This window comes from Jaculus jaculus, chromosome 3, assembly GCF_020740685.1.
Source record: "Jaculus jaculus isolate mJacJac1 chromosome 3, mJacJac1.mat.Y.cur, whole genome shotgun sequence".
NCBI classification, from domain to species: domain Eukaryota; kingdom Metazoa; phylum Chordata; class Mammalia; order Rodentia; family Dipodidae; genus Jaculus; species Jaculus jaculus.
The window spans coordinates 181,685,372-181,695,575 of NC_059104.1; the positions used below are offsets into that span (position 1 = coordinate 181,685,372).

At 42.3% G+C, this 10,204-nt stretch overlaps 1 pseudogene; it reads right to left on the bottom strand.

Annotated features, from left to right (window-relative positions):
* Positions 1-2,546: 2,546 nt before the first annotated feature.
* Positions 2,547-3,647, bottom strand: LOC101615585 (annotated as a pseudogene).
* Positions 3,648-10,204: the final 6,557 nt, after the last annotated feature.

Genomic DNA, 10,204 nt, shown 5'->3' on the forward strand with positions numbered 1-10,204 from the left:
CAATGCTAGAACTTGCCATAACCTGAAATTTAATTAGGCTTTTCCGCCACATTTTTTGAAATATAAAAACATGTAAAAGCAAACACAATACAGTATTTCAATGATGCACTTTAAGCAAACGACTTCCTCTTCCTTTCTTACGCATGCTGTAGCCTAGCTGACAGTAGAAAGGGCACTGTTTCCCTCCACCTTTTTGCTGTGTACAGCAAGCTGCAAAAACAGTTTTAAATTCCAAGACAATTTTGTTTAAGTGCCCGAAATGCAATTGTTCACACTGCCCTGGCTTTCCCTGAATGCTTGGTTGTGATTCTCTGTGCCATGTTGGTACATTGGGCAGGATCGGGTACATCTGATATGTTCAAACAACTCCGGCTGGGGTAAGGCTTCAGCACTGTATCGTAAAAATGAGTTTGTCAACATGTCATCATCGCATAGTATGTCTATTTAAGCAGCCGGTCAGCTAAGTGACCCTAGCAGAGATCTGTTTGTGGGATGACAGATGGAGTCATTTCCTGAGCTAAAAGATATAGGTAAGTAAGTGTTAATAATAGCAGCACAGAACATTCTTTTTTGTTGTTTTTCATAGTCAACAGTTTTAGTGAGACAACTTTAGAAAACTAGGGCTTTAACAAAAAAAAAGTCACTGCATGAAAAAAGGTTGACAAAGAATAGCCAAAGCTTGATTGCTATTATCTTAAATACAACTTTCAATCACTTTCTGCCACTCTCAGACCACTGATACTTGATGCTTGGAAAATATCAACTACAACAGTTTACATTTCCCGTATCACCTAAAACCCCTAGCAGAATAAAGTCTTCAACATATGTTTTAATGTTGGGACACTCTTCCAGTTGGACCTACATAAAGTCATCAGCAGGAAAAAGGACTTCATTTTTTGGATTACTGTACTTCAACAAAGTGTGATCTTCCAAATGACCTTAGCTATTCCCCAGGCTGCTAGGGATGTAATGAGTCTATTTCTTCCTAAGACTTGAAAAAAACTGGATATTTGAAAATAAAAACTGTGATACATAAATTTTCCAAGAATAGCTCAACATGAAATATTAGAATATTTAGGAATTCTAAAGATTGGTGTACCACCATTGCACTAGAATTTCTTTTATCATTCTAACAACAATAGGGAATTTTTAAATTTTTGTTTACTGAAATTAAAGCTTAATAAAATAACTGACTTATGAACTATGATAAAAGAACAAATATTTAGCTAAAGATCAGTTCCTTCTGACAAAGAATATCTATCCTCATTGCAATTTTTTTCATGATTATCTTAGTGATTTCAGCTAGAATTTAAAATTCACCTTAAAAAATAGAAACAAACAAGAGGACTACTTAACTGACAAACTAATAAAAATATGCTAAAATTTACTGACAGAATCATGGGCACTTATACAATACTTATACTCTACCAGTTTTGAGTAAAATAAATAAGGAAAAATTTAATTACAAAGCCAGTTTTCCCCCTTGGGGAAACAAAGAGCCAACTCTGACCAACTGTTCCCTACATACATACACTGCATATTATTATAAGATTCTCCAGAGGAGCAAAACATCTTTGTCTTCCTGACACTGGATTCTTTTTTTTTAAAATTAATTAATTTATTTTATTTATTTGAGAGCAACAGACACAGAGAGAAAGACAGATAGAGGGAGAGAGAGAGAATGGGCGCACCAGGGCTTCCAGCCTCTGCAAACGAACTCCAGACGCGTGCGCCCCCTTGTGCATCTGGCTAACGTGGGACCTGGGAAACCAAGCCTCGAACCGGGGTCCTTAGGCTTCACAGGCAAGCGCTTAACCACTAAGCCATCTCTCCAGCCCATGACACTGGATTCTTATAACTGTGAGTTTTGTACATCAGGAAGGCAACTGCAAGTGTTGGGCCCAAAAATATTTCTGGTTTATGTTTCAAAAGACCACTGAGTATGTGTATGTACACACTGAACATGGGCAATGTGTGTGGTTCCGTATCATCTCCTTAAGTTATCAAACTAGCACGGATTCCAATTCTTTCCACTGCCCTTCCCCAAGGAACTCAAGTCATCATTGGTGCAATTACTAAAGAGAAAGTGTGTCAATGGCGGGAAGGCTGCTTCCCAAGAGGCGCTGAGATCTCTGACGGCATCTCCTTGTATGGAACTGCAGACAGCATGATTCCTGAGCAAACACATCAACTACCCTGACAGGAAGGGCTTGTGACTCCACAGTCTACCCTGGCAAGAGGATTGCTCCAGGTCTACCCTGACAGGGGCTGTTACTCCAGAGCTGCCCCAGCAGAAGGGCTGTTGCTCCAGAATCCATCCTGACAAGGATTATTACTCCAGAGCTGCCCAGACAGGAAGGGCTGTTGCTCCGGCGCCCACCCAGACAGGAAGGCTATTACTGGAGTCTTTGCTTCACTGTGTGCCAAGTGTGCTTCTGCTCCCTGAGCTTCCCGCATTTCTCTTTCTTGAGAAATCAGTGCTTGAACCTTTCCTCAACAACCAGAGAAGAAATGAGGCAGGAAGTATCTCTTCATCACGGTCCCCTTCAGTCCCGAGACTGATAGAAAAGGATGTAACCAGACTCAGAGTTTTTTGAGATATCTGACGTCAACCCATAGAATTCTTCAGTAGCTTGTGCATCTATTTTTTCTGCAATGTCATCATCAAAAAACAACCCAAAGTCATGACTCTTAACTATTGCAATGTAATGGCCTCGATTAGGACCACTTCCACAGTGAACTGCAATGGCAACGAGCTCAGGGTTGGTTGCATCTCCTGAAGTGATAACAAGATGGAGTTCTAAAGGAAAAACTACCCGGTAAGAAAGTTTTGTGTATCGATGAAGTTGATTCATGTATTTAAATATTTTCAGGTGTAGAGCTAGAATCATGGGCAGTTTCTTAACTTTCATCCGCTTGTGTGCTTCCTGTTTGCTGCGACACTCTTCACAGAGCTATCTATATTCACTGCAGAGAGTTTCTGTGTTGCTAAAACCCCTTAAGCAGTGAGTAATCGATGTGTTTTGTTTCACGTCAACAGAAAGGTCTAAAAAATCTTCATCTTTGCTGCTTATAGTTTCACAAGTAAGACATCTAGTTTCATTAGTTAATGTCCCCTGAAAAATCTCATGAACCCACGCTGGGTCTGGTGTGCTGTTCTTATTTTCACTGTCGATACTGCCATTGGGTAAGCAACCATTTTGTTTTTCTTGCTTTCTCTCTTCTTGTAAAGTATCAGCAATCGTGTTTAGAAGGTAATTTAAGAATTCGTGGGCATCTTGCTGCATGTAGTTGTCAAAAAGCTCATTCTCTTTTCGCAGTCTTGTGATGAACTTCTTGGGTGGAATTACTCCAACCTTCCTCTTCTGCGTAGCGACGCTATGGAAGAGGTCTGCCAGGCACGTAAGAAGGTTCTCTTTTCTCCTAGGCTGACTCTCCTATGCTAGAGCTTTTTCCCGAAACGGACGGCAAAAGTGAAGTGCTTGAAGAACTGAGTTGCAGTAGCTGGTATTCCCAAAATTAACTAATCCAAAAGAGTGCTCGTTATCTGGAAACTGTTCTGGACCAATCTCTTTCTCTAATGCCGAGGCATTGGCGACCAGGGTACAGATGGAGGCGAATTTGGAGACTGTCATGAGATTTTCCATCCGCCCAGCGCCATCTTCCACCCAATCAAGGCCCCGGCCGCGGAGGAGGAGGACGATCACCAGGAGGGGAACCGGGCCGCCCCGGGCCCCAGCCTCCCCCGGCTCTGCCCCGGCGCAGGGCGCCCATATTTTCATATTCTGATGGCATGCTCCTGATAGTAGACTTGAAGGAGCAGCAGGAACAACAAATTGAAGTGATCTTAGAGGTAACTACACCAACAATACTGGCAGGGACCCCTGACAATCTGACAATGAAAAGGGACATGGTATTTACATAGTATTAACGTACAACAGCCAAAAGGCACAGTAGCTTGGGATTATTGAAGGTTCAGCTTGTCCAGCTCACATATCCCAAAGGCTGTGGGCATCACATAAGGGACAGTCGAGCACATCTATCCATGGTCTCGTGTAATGAGCATCTTCACCAAAGAAGATTGAACTCATTTCAAGAACATTGTAATTTATGGGTGTAGTGGAAGTGTCAAGTGTATTTTTGAAAATTATGACTTTCTAAATAAAAATAAACAACTCTTAGCACTTAAGGGGTTAACTTCAGTATTCTAGAAAGTTCTCTCAGGGGAACAAGAAGGGAGCCATTTATCTTCTGCAATGAACCAAATTAGTCTTGAGATTATTGTGAAACAAGCTGAGAAATTCTGTGATGTCATTTGTAGGGTGTGTTCAGCCCTTAGAATGTACAACCTGAACTTATATCTGAGCCCTTGTATCTTAGTCTCTCATTGCTGAGTCAAGATACCTGACAAAAAAAGATTTTAAGAGAAGAAGGGTTTACTTCATACAGTTCCAGGTTACAGTCCATCATGCCAGAGAAGGCTTGACAGCTGGTCACATTCAGTCTAACACTGAGGAAGCAGAGCAGAGAGATGAATGCTGCTGCTCAGCCAGTGCTCTTTGAACATATCTTCTGGGTTTCAGAAAAGGACATTCATAGGTAACTTATGGTACAGAATGTTTTTTTCTCTGGGATTTTGAGATCATATTCTGAGTGTGAAATGGAGTGGAAAAATTTCTGGACCTGTAGAAGGTGGGCAGTCAGTAAGGCTTCCCAGAGCAATACCTGGCTTTCTCCTGTCTTCCTCTCCTCACATCTGCCCTCCTGCTGTCTTCTGCAGCCTAATCCAGGCACCTGTGCTGGGGAGCCTTTGCAAGTGCTGTGGCCCATAATGGTCTCCATCTCTGAGACCATTTAGCTTCCAGTTTTAGTATATATACCCCTTTAACATTTGCATTTCTTATCACAGAGCTTAACATTCTCCTTGAAATATCTTACCTTTTTTCATTAATTATTTGATGAGTGTGGTGGTTTGATTCAGGTGTCTCCCATAAACTTAGGTGTTCTGAATGCTAGGTTCCCAGCTGATGGATATTTGGGAATTAATGCCTCCTGGAGGGAGTGTATTGTTGGGGACAGGCTTATGGGCTTTATAGCCAGTTTCCCCATGCCAGTGTTTGGCACACTCTCTTGTTGCTGTAGTCCACCTTATGTTGGCGAGAGGGTGATGTCCACCCTCTGCTCATGCCATCGTTTTCCCCTGCCATCATGAAGCTTCCCCTCGAGCCTGTAAGCCAAAATAAAACTCTTTTTCCCAGAAGCTGCTCTTGGTTAGGTGATTTCTACCAGCAATGCGAACTGGACTGCAACAGTAAAGTGGTACTGAGGAGTGGGATTGCTGCTGGACACCTAACTATGTGGTTTTGGCCTTTTGGAGCTGATTTTCAAGAGGAATATGGGAGGATTTGAAACCTTGGCCTAAGAGATGCTTTGCAGTGCTGTAAGTACAGCTTGATGGACTATTCTGGTCAGAGCTGAAAGACCTGAAGGCAGTAAGAACTATGGACTGTGAGGTTTGGCTTATGAGGATGAGAAAGAGCTTTGCTTGGACTGGGCTAGCAGTTTGTGTGAGAAGCTTGCTCTTGTGCCCATGTCCTGAGAAGTTGTGCAGGGTTGCTTTGCATAGAAATGAACTGCTATGAGCAGAGGGATATGGCACAGAAAGAAAAACCTTTGGGTGAACTGTTGCCTGTTCAGCTGCAACTGAGAGATTACAACCTTTGAGACTGGGCTAGCTGACCTGTGCTGGGGCAACAGAAAGAATGTCGACTCTTTTGAAGGGGCCTGAGTGCTCAAGGAGTGTCCTGTTCTTCAAAGTCTGCTTTATTCCCCCCTGGATTAACAAATTGGCACCCTACCTGGTATCGTGGAGTATAAGAAATGCTGGAAAGAGGGTCATTGAGTTTGCAACACGGTCTTGTGTTTTGGAAATGGCCATGGGCAGTGTGAAGCAGGTTTGCTGGTTGCCTGCATAGAGACCCCCATGGGGCCATGAGGATGAACCGTGGCTTGCAGTAGAGACCCAGTGGAGATGCCGGGACCATGAGATGGCTGCCGAGGAGCTGCCGGCCCCGATGAAGTTTTCCAGGACTGTGAGTAGCCTAGCTGGAGGGGCGGAATTGGAATGCCAGAGACTTGTTGCTGGTTAGAATTATCGGACTTGAAGATTTGTCACTGGTTGGAGTTGCTGGACTTGAAGCTACAGAGTTTGATATTTGCCCTGGTTGTTTTAAATCTTGTATTGGTTGAATGTTTCTTTGCTATGCCTAATGCCATCTTTTGCAGTGTGAATATTTATTCTGTGCCATTATGGGTTTTTTGAGGTAATTTGTTGGTATTATGGCTCAGTTAAAAGATTTTGGACTATGGGGATGTATGAACATCATTGGAATTGATAAAAACTATGGGGACTTTTAAAGTTAGATGAACACATTGTATTTTACATAATGTATGGATATCAGTTTATGGGGGCCAGGGGCGGAATGTGGTGGTTTGATTCAGGTGTCCCCCATAAACTTATGTGTTCTGAATGCTAGGTTCCCAGCTGATGGACATTTGGGAATTAATGCCTCCTGGAGGGAGTGTATTGTTGGGGACGGGCTTATGGGCTTTATAGCCAGTTTCCCCATGCCAGTGTTTGGCACACTCTCTTGTTGCTGTAGTCCACCTTATGTTGGCCAGTGGGTGATGTCCACCCTCTGCTCATGCCATCGTTTTCCCCTGCCATCATGAAGCTTCCCCTCGAGCCTGTAAGCCAAAATAAAACTCTTTGTCCCAGAAGCTGCTCTTGGTTAGGTGATTTCTACCAGCAATGCGAACCAGACTGCAACAATGAGAATGGCCCTAGAGGCAGGATCTGAGTCTTATTCTTTTCCTGAACCCTAAAACTGATACATGGTTAGAAGTCATGCTAGATGGTTGGTTGGTTCTGCTTCGAATGTTCCCTGACCAGATACCTCCTTAGATGTACTTCACCTCCAGACAGATTGATCACACAATGGCAATGCAAAACTTTTGTCTACAACAAGGCATATTGTCATTGTTATTCAAAGGCAGTTTATTCTCAGAGAAGTAGGATCCCAGACTCAATGTAGTCTTGTTTTAAGGAAGCAACAGTCAGACTTCATGGTATTCGCCTGTAAACCCAGTTATTTGGGAGGTTGAGGCAGGAGGACCATGAGTTGAAGGCCTGCCTGGAACACTGTGTGAGTCCAAGGCTAATGTGAATGGCTTAATGAGAACCTGTCTCAAATTAAAAAAAAAAAAAAGAATAAAAAGGTTGGGGGCAAGATTGGAGGGATGGCTTAGTGGATAAAGCACTTGCCATGAAAAATTCTCAGTCAAGGCCCAGGCGAAACCACAGGGGAAGTGGGGAGATGAGCAAGAGTGCTGCTTCCACAATGAGCCGGACAGCACCAGGGTGAAGGAGACAGATGCTAAAGATATTCAACACACACCAAAATAGAGAGCCAGAGGCTCCTAAGAGCTCACCAATGAAGTAGACTTAAACTCACCCACCACCGCTCAGGGAATTTTGTGGAAGAGGGGGGCAGAAAGATTCTAAGAGTCACAGCTTGGGATATCATGCCCAGAGGCACTGCCTCACTCCAGTAACTGACTGCTGCTCCTACCACACATAACCCACAATCCCATGGGGAATACCAGCAACCCCACTGAGGAGGGCCCCCTGCAGAATGGGTGCAGGGAGGAGGAAAAAGATGGTACCAACACATGATGTATCCATACGAAATATGTTCTCAAAATAATAATGATAATAACACTAATAAAAGAATGAGACCTTGGTTTGGATCCCAAACACCCATGTAAATGCTGGGTGGGTATGTTGGCTCACCAGTAAACCCAGCACTTGGGAAGGCACTCAAATATATACCAACACTCACATGCACACCACACGTACATACTCAGGCACAAAGGGAGTAGGGATATAACTCAATGGTATAGTGTTGGCCTACTGTGCACAAAACCCTGCGTTCAGTCCCTAGGAATGGAAGAAATAAACAAGATCTACCTCGTGGATACTCGGTGTGCAGGGTACAGTGCTTTCTCCTTACTTGTTTTTGCCGTGAATCATCTACAAACCCCATCTGAGGAAGAAGCCGTACTTTTCCTGATTATGTCTGAAGATGTGGTCTTTGCATATATCGGTGTACTTCTGGAAGGCATAAAGTGATCTGGTATTCCAGAAGAGCAATGCAGAGTTAGTACATCACAACATTTCTAGTAACTTTCTAGGATTTTGGAATTGTAGGGAACATTAGGAAACAATCCAAAAACCACACTTTACAGATAGGAACCTGAGGTTCTAAGTGGATAAATGATTTGCTAATGGTCACATACTGAGTTGGTGACAGGAGCAAGAATACTGTGTGACCTTCTAGAGTGCCTACAACTTCTATGTTTTCTCCATTTTCCATACAACAACATCTGTGAGAGTAAATTAATACCTGCAGTTTGACTTGGTGAGGCAGTCTAGCCAGAAACCAGTTCACGAATAGCTCATTACTAATCAAGGCAGAATTCTTTTGAAACAGCTTTATCACCACAGAATGGAGTGAGCTGAGAAGTGTTCTGTGGTCCAGTTTTCTCTTTCATGTTAATTACTTAGGGGCTTCTTTGGGGATTTACTCTGATATCTGCAAGCACATAATTTCATATTATGAAACTGGAATATTTCCATAGAGTAATTGGGGAAATGAGCAAGAGTGCTGATTTCTTGGTGAACCTGGTACCAGCACAAGGGTGAAGGAGATAGACACAGAGAACACCCAACTCCTACCAAACCAGATGACCAGAGACAGAGGCTCCCAAGACCTCTTTAGAGGTCTGAAGTAGACCTAAAACGAATCCAATATGGTTCAGGGAAATTTTCAGAAGAGGGGGCAGAAAGATTGTTAGAGGTGCAAGTTGGGACATTATGCACAGAAACATGCCTCTTCCTCATAACTGATGGCTACCCCCACAATGAACAACCCACAATCCACAATCTCCAACGAGGAGGGTGCCTTTGGAAGAGGGAGGCCGGGGGAGGCTAACAATGGTACCAACATAGATGTTTAAACACTGAGTATGTACATAACTAATAAAGAAAAATGTCTTGTGGTTATTATGTACTGTCATTTTTGTTCTTTTCAATATAAGTCAGTTTGCTTATTTTGAAGGCTTGGGTAACAAGGCCTTGCTCTATTTTTATTTGAGCATATCCACTGACCTAGAGAACCAAATTTCTTAGTAAATATGGCAGAAATATGTCTGTGGACAAATATAGATTTGGAACAAGCCTATGCTAGACTAAATCCCAGCTTAATAACTCACTTAATAAATAATTTTTGGTCTCAAGTCTTTATTTTGGTATTTTTCATTACATCACTATGTTAATATCTTTAGTATATAGTATTGCAATTAGATTTAAAATCAAACTTTCAAAAGTTCCCTATATATACTTGTTTGAAGGAGATACACACACACACACACACACACACACACACACACACACACACACACATTTCCCTGAATACTGGGTTCCCTGTGTCTGAAATCATTTAGTTAGTGGAGGCTCCCAAACATAGATTGCTGGATCACTGACAGACCACTGAGCAGAAGCCTCATCTGGGCCATCTGGAGTTGATGGTCCTCTAAAGGCAAGTGCTGTGGTGTTCTGTGGTAATACACTGCTGTATAGCAGCCCATGTACTTTCTTACACCATGGCCCCTATGATAGATGGTCGTTGGCTATTTACTTTGAAAACTGTGATTTCCATGGAGTTTGTAACACTTAATCTAATTAAAGATTTTCAAACCCTGCCAAGGTAGAGAAAGGACCCAGCTTAGAAAATATTGTCTAACTCATACATGGATTAACCCAAAAGCAGTATTTTAACCTGAACTCTCAAATTATTCTCCAGGATTTATTATCCTAGGGCAAATGAAAACCTTGAAAAAATACATTTTGTATATATGATATATTACACAATTTCAGAACTTCACAATAATCATTTAGCTATGATTCTGAAAACAGTCAAAAACTTACATAGGAATTTAAAACATCCATTTCTGCATAATTGTGCATGTGTGCTATTAAATTTCTAGAGAACAACAATTATTAAAAAATCTATAATTAAGGCTGGAGAGATTAGTCAGTAGTTAAGTGTATTTCCTGTACAAGCATGAGGGCCTGAAGGTGCCT